Here is a 9,849-nt window from a genome sequence, read left to right on the forward strand (position 1 = left end):
GCTACTATCGGAGGTTTGTGAAGAATTATGCCACCATTGTAAAGCCTCTGAATGATCTTACCAGGGGATACCCGGCCATCAAGAGGAAAGCTAAGACCAAGAATAAGGGGAGACCCCCACGACCTCCCGATCCAAGACAATATGGCTCCCTAGAGCCTTTTGGACCACGATGGGATGAGGGATGTGAAAGGGCTTTCCGAGAGATCATTAGCTGTCTAACTCATGCTCCAGTCTTAGTTTTTGCTGACCCAAACAAGCCATTCCTCCTACATACAGACGCCAGTTTGGATGGTTTGGGAGCAGTCTTGTACCAAGATGTGAATGGCAACCGTAAACCTGTGGCCTTTGCCAGCCGAGGGCTGTCTGACAGTGAAAGTCGTTACCCCATCCACAAGTTGGAGTTCCTGGCCTTGAAGTGGGCCATCACTGAGAAATTTCGGGACTATTTGTACGGTGCTAATTTCCAGGTATGGACAGACAACAACCCACTGACTTATGTACTAACAAGTGCTAAGCTGGATGCTACTGGACAACGATGGGTGGCCGCCCTGGCCAGCTATGAGTTCAGCATACAGTACCGATCAGGGAGAAACAATGTAGATGCAGATGCGTTGTCTCGGCGTCCACAGCCAACAGAAATTGGTGAGATTCCTGTAGACGGAGTGAGAGCTATCTGCAACGGTAGTTATCAGAAATCCAAGGCACATGAGAGTCCTCATGGGTGTGTTGCAGAAACACTGGGCCTACCCCCTGAGAGTGTACCCTCTGTCTCCGTGAACTACATTATGTTGGACCAGTCCCCCTTGCCCAGGCTCAATGCTTCTGACTGGCAGAGAGCACAGCTGCAAGATGTCGACATCCGTAACACACTACTTGCAAAAAGAGAAGGGAAAAGCCCTAGTGCAGTTGCCACATCCACCCCTGAGGGTAAGCTACTGTTGCGGGAGTGGTGCAAACTGGAACTAATACAGGGGGTGCTGCACCGGATCACAGTAGATCCTTTGCAAAATCGACGAACGCAACTAGTGCTACCAAAAGAGTACAGAGCCTTGGCCATGAGAGCCCTGCATGATGATTTTGGGCATTTGGGAATGGAGAAAACCCTGGAACTTATCCGTAGTAGGTTTTACTGGCCCCGAATGGCTGAAGATGTACGAAAAAAATGTGAGACCTGTGCCCGATGTGTTCATAGGAAAACTCTGCCTACCAGAGCTGCTTATCTGGAGAATATCACCACCAGCAGGCCTTTGGAGCTGGTGTGTATCGATTTCTTGTCTTTAGAAGTGGACAGGAAAAATATGGGGAACATTTTAGTAGTGACTGACCATTATACCCGATATGCACAGGCATATCCCACACGTGACCAGCGAGCCACTACTGTGGCACGAGTTTTGTGGGAAAGATATTTTTCAGTGTATGGTCTCCCAACTCGGATACATTCTGACCAGGGGAGGGACTTTGAGAGTCACCTCTTGAAGGAGGTGCTACGATTGTCCGGAGTTAAGAAGTCCAGAACAACACCTTACCACCCCCAAGGTGACCCTCAGCCTGAGCGGTTCAATCGGACTCTACTAAATATGCTGGGGACTTTACGCCCAGACCAGAAAGCATCCTGGAGCCAGCATGTCACATTTTTGGTGCATGCCTACAATGCTACAAGAAATGATGCTATAGGGGTCACCCCATTCTTCATGATGTTTGGACGAGAGCCGATGCTGCCTATAGACATATGCTTTGGAGTATCAGGAGATGGCGAGAGTTATGAGACACACTTGCAATATGTCTCCCGATTACGAGAAAAACTGCAGAATGCCTATCGCTTGGCTACTGCAGCTGCCCGGAAAAATGCAGACCGTAATAAACACCGATATGATGCGCGAGTGCGCCCACAAGAGCTCCAACCTGGGGACAGAGTTCTGCTACGAAATATGGGTATTGCTGGCAAACACAAGATTGCCGACAGATGGAAGGCAATGCCTTACCGGGTGGTGGAAAAACTTAGAGATCTACCGGTCTACAAGATTAAACCAGAAACTGGGCCAGGGCAAGTAAAAACAGTACATCGGAACCTTCTGCTGCCTGTGGGAGAATTGGTAGGCGCTCCTTACGAAATGGACCATGACATGGGGCCTCAGCGAAAAAGAAGTGTCCGGCCAAGTCAACCACCCATCATGTGTGGTGAGTCCAGTGAAGCTAATCTGCCTCTACCCAGCACCTTTGAGAGTGAATCTGAAGAGGAAGATGATCCCATTGAGTATACTGGGATGCAGACCAGATTCCGGACTCCATCAATGAGACATGGAGAGAGCTCCACTTCTTTGGCTCTGAATCCTATGGCTAAGGCATTTAGGCCTGTGGAAGGAGGTTCGGTGTACTCACCTAGACAAACCTCGGAGGATGAGTTTGTCCCATCTACATCTTCAGAACTTCTGGGAGAGGAACAGGCTTGTGATGACACACCTGTGTCAGTGGACAGAGAGTATGTTCCAGGGGAGGGTGTCCCCAGTGCCCTGGACATCCCAGCATCTCAACAAGAGGTGCAACGGCATGTATCTGAAGAGAGGGTACCTACACATAACCCCTTGTCAGCCCTACCCCCAGAAGAAGTCCCCACAGTTCCTGCTGTGCCTGTGCTCGATAGGCGTGATAGGGTTATAAAACCAGTGAACAGGCTAACTTACAATGCACCAGGAGTGGTTAGTGAGGATGTGATACACCTGGCACACAGGCTGGTAGAGGCCATAGTGGGGTTCCTTAGACCCTTTGAAGAGAACTCACGTTGCTGGTATAATCAGGAACATATTTTGCCGGGACGGCAAATTTTTGACTGGGGGGAGGATGTAAGCAGGGGCTGAACTGCTGCTTGCTGTCAGCCAGCTGAAAGGAGGGGTGGGTGTGCCCACTACAGTTGTTTAGCTCTACAAGGTAATTAACTGTTAACTGTTGACATGTAAATACTGCTCAGGAGAGAATCCAAGGTGTGGCTATGTAAATCCCATTCAGCCAGGGCTGATGGAGGGTCAGTGTTGGAATGGAATGTGGAGAATTGTATATAATTTGGGACTGTTGTGGGGGTCACTAATCATGCTACCCCTAAATGTGGGAACTGTCAAACATGCCACCAGTGCTTGCAGGAGAGACACCACCATCATGGTAAGAGGTCTCGGAAGAACAAGCCTCCCCCCTTCCAGAGTTGAGTGAACAGAGCTGGGGGAAAGGGTTAAAGGACTTGAGTTAGCCTGCTTCACACCTACCAGGTGTGAGCTGTAAGACTGGCCCAGCCTGCACCTTTCCCCCTTTGTTTTAAGGACAGACCTAAAGCAGACTCCCTGAGGAGTCTTTTTGTTTGCTAGTCCAGTGAAAGCTGGATTCAGTTGAGAGCTGAAATCACTGGTTTGGCTGAGAGTTGAAATCACTGAGCTGAAATCACTGGTTTGGCTGAGAGCCAGACCTACTGCAGCCAGTAGAGTGGCAGCAGGCGAGGAGCGGCGACTAGCGGCGTGGCACGGCGGCAGGCGAAGAGCAGCCATCAGCGGTGTGGTGTGGTGTGATGGTGGACGAGGAGCGGCCATTAGCGGCATGGCGTGGCGTGGCGGCAGGCGAGGAGCAGCCATTAGCGGTGTGGCATGGAGCGGCGGCAGGCGAGGAGCGGCGACCAGTGGTATGGAGCGGCAGCAGGCGAGAAGCGGCGACAGGTGCCCAGCGGAGCGTCCAGAGGTGTGGGACGAGACAGCGGGTGAAGCATAGCGGAGTTTCGTATAAGGTGCCCCCTATCTATCTCCCCACCCCCATCTCTACCCAGGTTGGGAGGTGAAACCCTGCGGGTGAACTTTGGGACTCTGGGTGGCACACAGACTTGTGGGGACAGAGACTTTTGGGGAGTCGGTGGACTTCGGGCGAATCTTGGCCGGGGTGGGGGCTCATGTTTGGGTTATGAACTCTATTTGTGGTGTTTTCCCCAAGCTAATGCCGTATGAAGTCTTCCTCTGTTTCATTAAATGTTCTTTTCCTACACTCAGACTCAGTGCTTGCGAGTGGGGAAGCATTGCCTCTCAGAGGCGCCCAGGGGTGCGTGAATTTCCCAGATCACTGGGTGGGGGCTCGAGCCGGTTCTTTGTGAGATTGACCCCAAGATATTGAACCCAGCACTGGTTCCTGCCAGGCCTATCCAGCAGAAGGGCTACAATCCTTTAGGACCAAATAGGAAGGGGAGGGGGCGAGGGATTATTTTCTTTATTCCCACCCCCGCTAACGGAAGGAGCTGTTCTCTGTGTCTGTGTTTACAAACCAAGGAACGTGTTTCTCCCTGGTTTGGGTTGGGGGTTTTTTTTGCCTGTTTCTTGACAAGATTGATTGAAATGTTGGTCTGACTAGAGTAGTCCCCAAGTTTAGCGCCCTGCCCTGAAGCAGGACGAAGTCAACCAAGACCTACGGGTTTGTTTTACCCTGTCTAATTCTTTCTTCCCACCCATGCTTCCCCAGAAGGGATCAGACAGGCTGTACACAGCGGGTGTTTAAGTCTCAGCTTGACAAAGCCCTGGCCGGGTTGATTTAGTTGGGATTGGTCCTGCCTAGAGCAGGGGGCTGGATTTGATGACCTTCTGAGGTCTCTTCCAGCTCTATGATTCTATGATTCCCTCCCCTTTCCTTCACCATCATTAATATCCTTTTGCAGTGAGTTCCAGAGGTTGATTATACACTTCAAAATACGTCCGTTTTAACTAGAGCTGGAAGGAAGTTTTCTGAGGGGATGTTTTTCCATTGGAAAATGCTGATTTTAGTGACCTTTTGTTTGGAAGGGGAAAACTCCACCATTTCAGAACATTAAAATGTAGTTTTCCATTCCTGAAATGACTCTTTGTTTGGTCTCTTTAAGGTTTATCTTCCGTAATCCACCGTACTACATTTAAAAAAAGTCAAAATCTAAACAAAACGTGAATTTATTTGCAGAACTGTGTGTGATCAGGAAAAAAAAGTCAAAATCCTGGAATTTCTAGTCCCAATTCAACCCTACTTTTAGCCACCTTGGTGCCAGGGATGTAAAATCTCATTTAATTAGCTAACCAGTTAAACAATATGTTGAACCAGTTAACCGATTAAATGGGACACGTAGGACGTGTTAAAGATGGGCTTGGAGCAGCCCACACACCTACCCCCTTGGCACACTGCTGTGACTGCTAAGCAACCCTACCCGTGGCGTGCCAGAGTGCCCTCTGCCTATGGCTGGTGGAGGGCTGCTCCAGCCCCCTCTGGTTAACCATAACCGGCTTACTGGTTAACCATTCACTTCCGAACTTGGTGTCCCCACTGCTAACATTAGGACAGTGGTCCCCAACACGGTGCCCGCATTTGTATGCGCCCGCCAAGTGCTCAGGGCTGGCCTGGCCCCGGGCACGTGGCGCATGTACGGTGCCGGAGCTGGCCCCGGGCGCATGGTGCACGGTGAGCGCCGGCCCCGGGGGCGCCGCAGATTGGCTGCCCGCGCTATGGCCACGTGGCGCATGGGGGAGCGCAGGCTCCGGGCGTGCGGCACTTGCAGGGTGCGCCAGCCCTGGGCGCACAGCGCTTGGAGAGCGCCGGCCCCGGGCGCGCGGTGCTTGGGGGGGGGAGAGTGCCAGCGCTGGTGCCGGCCCCGGGCGCGTGGCGCTTGCAGGGTGCGCCGGCCCCGGGCACGCGGTGCTTGGGGGGAGAGCGCCGGCCCCGGGCACGCGGTGCTTGGTGGGAGGCCCGGCTCTGGGCATGCGGTACTTGTGGGGGGGGGGGGCGGCCCTGGGAATGTGTCTATGGGGGGGCCCCGCCCCCGGGTGCGCAATGGGGGGCTCCGCTCCAGGGCGCCCTGCGGGCAAACAGCCACACCCCTTGGCGCCCGGCAACCTCAAATGGTTGGGGACCACTGCATTAGGAGAAGCCATTGGCTGCCTCCCCTGCCCCGCCCCATTCCTTCTTTGACATTCCCCTGATCCCATGGGGGTCACGCTGCCCCCCTTTGAGAGCTGATGCTGAAAAGTGCTGGGAAAGCTCGGGGCGATTATCTGCCTGACCCGGGTGAATAGGAGCTGCCAAAGGCCCTGAAGTGTGACAGACCCTGGAGCTGTGACCGGCCCTTTCACCCAGCAGGATGTGCCGAATGCCCCAGAGGACCAAGGGATGGTGGGCGTGGCACTTCAAGCACACCTTGATTTTCTTCTGTCAGGGCTGGGGCATCGGACCGTCCAGGCTGGGTTCCTGTGATTTCCCGCGCGTGCTGGGCGGATGGTTTCCTGTCCAGTGCAGATCGCTGCTGGTGCGGGACCTCTGCATATAAATGCTGGGTAAGTCCTGGTGGGTTTTTAATGGGCACTGCCATGTGGTTTGGTAACTCAGGGTGCCCCTGTATAAAACTATGGTACGCCCACATCTTGAATACTGTGTACAGATGTGGTCTCCTCACCTCAAAAAAGATATTTTGGCCTTGGAAAGGGTTCAGAAAAGGGCAACTAACATGATTAGGGGTTTGGAACGAGTCCCATATGAGGAGAGGTTAAAGCGATGGGACTTTTCAGTTTAGAAAAGAGGAGACTGAGGGGGGATATGATAGAGGTCTATAAAAACATGAGTGGTGTGGAGAGGGTGAATCAAGAAAAGTGATTTATTAGTTCCCATAATAGAAGAACTAGAGGACACCAAATGAAGTTAATGGGTAGCAGGTTTAAAACTAATAAAAGAAAGTTCTTCTTCACACAGGGTGTAGTCAACCTGTGGAACTCCTTGCCAGAGGAGACTGTGAAGGCTAGGACTATAACAGGATTTAAAGAGAAGCTAGATAATTTCACGGAGGTTAGGTCCATAAAAGGCCATTAGCCAGGAGATAGAAATAGTGTCCCTGGCCTCTGTTTGTGGAAGGCTGGAGAAGGATGGCAGGAGACAAATCGCTTGATCATTGTCTTTGGTCAACCCACTTTGGGGCACCTGGTGCTGGCCACTGTCAGCAGACAGGCTACCCAGTACTGCCGTTCTTATGTTAGGGTTCTTGGTTGGGGCACAGGGCAGAGCCCATCGGTTCAGAGCTGCTAAGAGCAGAGTTATTTGCACTTACGTCCCAGCCAGACTCCCTCGTATCCCCTAACACAGGGCTGGGGGGATCCTTTTTTGGGTCGGGGGCCACAGAGAAATCCGTCGGGCCTTGTAGGAGTTGGGCGGCAGGAGTGGAGCTTAGTGCCTACGGGGCCAAGGGAAACAGAGAGGGCACCATGTCCACAGGGCCGGGGTGCCATTTTCCCTAGGGCCTCCGGGGGGGTGGGGGGGGGGAGTGTGTCTATGGTCTAGGAGACAGGGCCCACCAAAGATGAATCCGACCCAGGCTCTGGTACATCTCTGCAGCGCTGCCGGCCGGTTCCCCCACCTCTTGGTCCTCAACCCAACTAGACCCGCTTCCCGACGGCTGGTTGCCCCCGGCCAGCCCCGCTCCCTCCAGCCCCCTCCCAGCCAGCCCTGCTTCCCGGCGGCCAGTTCCCCCCCACCCCCTCTCTTCCAGCCAGTCCCGCCCCCCCCCCCCCCCCCCGGCCCCTGCTGTTCGGTATTTTTTTTAAACCATCTGGTAACCCTAGCAGGTGGGGGTGAAAAGTGCATGGAAATGCCTGCACAGGCGCGTCTGGGAATGAGATGCTGCTCTAACATCTCCGCCTCTGTTCACTTCCAGCCCCTGCCTCGTGGCGCTGGCCCCCCCGTGGCCTGGGAGGGCTCCCCAGGCGCACCATGGCCCGGCATAGCAAGCTGCAGAAGCACGTCCTGAGCCTATACAGGCAGTTCCTGCGCGCCGGCCGGGAGAAGCCGGGATTCCTGCCTCGCATCCAGGCTGAGTTCCGGAAGAACGCCAGCATCCCCCGGGCCGACGTGATGCACATCGAGTATCTGCTCCGCCGTGGCCAGAGGCAGCTGGCGCAGCTCCGAGACGCCAACACCAAACAGATGGGCACCTTTGTCCAAGCCAAACCGGAGGAGCAGTGACCCCTGCTGGTTGGCGCAAGCGTCTGTCTTGTACTGGGACGGTTGGGGGTGAATTCACAGATCAGCCTTCCTGGTTCTCACATCCCTGTGCACCCCTCGTGTCCAAACACAGGTGCCTGGCTTGGCATTTGCTGAGCTAAGGTGTCTTTATTGGCAGCCAAGCTTTTAAACAGTTCAGGTGTGGATGGGTGATCTGGAGGAGATGCTCTTGTTTCCAGGACCTGGTACACAATTCATTCTACCCCTGCTGGCTCCTCTCTTCGGGTATGTCTACACTACAGCGCTAGTTCGAACTAAGCTAATTCGAACTAACGCGTCTAGAACTAAAAACTAGTTTTGCGAATTCGAACTAGCAAGTCCACATTGAGTGGACTCTGAACAGGGCTTAAGAATGGCCGGAAGCAGTGCCAGCAGGGCATCAGAGGAGGACTTAGAGCGTGGAGATGCAGTCTCAGGCTAGCCGAGGGCTGCGCTTAAAGGGTCCCGACCCCCCACCCCGGACAGACAGTTCTCAGGGGTGCCCCGCTTGCAAAGCAGTCCTGGCTTGGATTGCCCGGCGTACCCACACTGGGCACATCACACCACTCAGCCATCAGCCCAGCTGCACTTGCCGCAGGCTGCCATCTGGGGAGAGGGGGTAATCGGGGGGCTGCAGGAGAGCTTCCACCCCCAGAAGCCTGCAGAGCCAGCCCAGTCCTCCCCATCGGGGGCTTGTACCCCATTCCTCCCTCACCTCCTTCCACTTACCCTTCCCTAGCCCCCCTTCTTATTGATGTACAAAATAAAGATAACGTTTCTTCCAACATTGACTCTGTCTTTATTGAACAAAACTGGGGGAGACTGGGAAAAGGAGGTGGGAGAGGGGAAGATTAAGGCTGGGAGAGGGGAGGGCAACTAACATGATAAGGGGTTGGGAACAGGTCCCAGATGAAGAGAGGCTACAGAGACTGGGACTGTTCAGCTTAGAAAAGAGGAGACGGAGGGGGGACAGGCTAGAGGTCTCTAAAAGCAGGGGTTGGGTGGAGAGGGTGCATTCAGAAAAGTTCTTCATGAGTTCCCATAAAGAAGGACTAGAGGACACCAAAGGAAAGGACTGGGTAGCAGGCTTGAAACTAGTAAGAGAAAGTTGTTCTTCTTGACAAAGCAAATAGTTAACCGGTGGAACTCCTTGCTGCAGGAGGCTGTGAAGGCTACAACTAGAACAGAGTTTAAAGGGAAGGGAGATCAAGTCATGGAGGTTGGGTCCATGGAGTAGTCTTAGCCAGGGGGTAGGAATGGTGTCCCTGCCCAAAGTTTGTGCAAGGCTGGAGAGGGATGGCACGAGACAAATGGCTTGGTCACTGTCTTTGGTCCATCCCCTCCACGGTCCCTAGGGTTGGCCGCTGTCGGCAGACAGGCTACTGGGCTAGATGGACCTTTGGTCTGACCCAGGACGGCCATTGTAAGCTCAGGGCTCAGGGTCGGGGGTCTCAGTGGACCCCCTTGATTTTCATGCAAACCTGCTCCTGGGTGGCCAGGCTGGCAGCTCTCCTGCCCTAGATGGCCACTTTCCTGTGCCTAGTGCGGAGATCGTGGACGAGGTCCACGATGTCCGCACTAGCCCAGGAATGTACCCGCCTCTTGCAGTCCCGGGCAAGCTTCCGGGAGCCGCCAGCCTGGTCCCGGGAAGAGGGGGTGGGCTGGGGGACATCGGGTGGGTGGCTCTGTGCCGTGCCAGGTGCAGGGTCTGCTGGCTGGCTGCTAGCAGGCTTGCACCTGGCACGGGCATCGTAGCCAGCCCGTGCCCCTTTAAGGGGTCCGGGGCCGGGAGGGGGGCATAGAGTTTCCCTGGTGTTGGCCAGAGTGGCCACCAGGGAAACTTGG

This window comes from Pelodiscus sinensis, chromosome 18 (assembly GCF_052426305.1).
Source record: "Pelodiscus sinensis isolate ZL-2025 chromosome 18, ASM5242630v1, whole genome shotgun sequence".
NCBI lineage: Eukaryota > Metazoa > Chordata > Testudines > Trionychidae > Pelodiscus > Pelodiscus sinensis.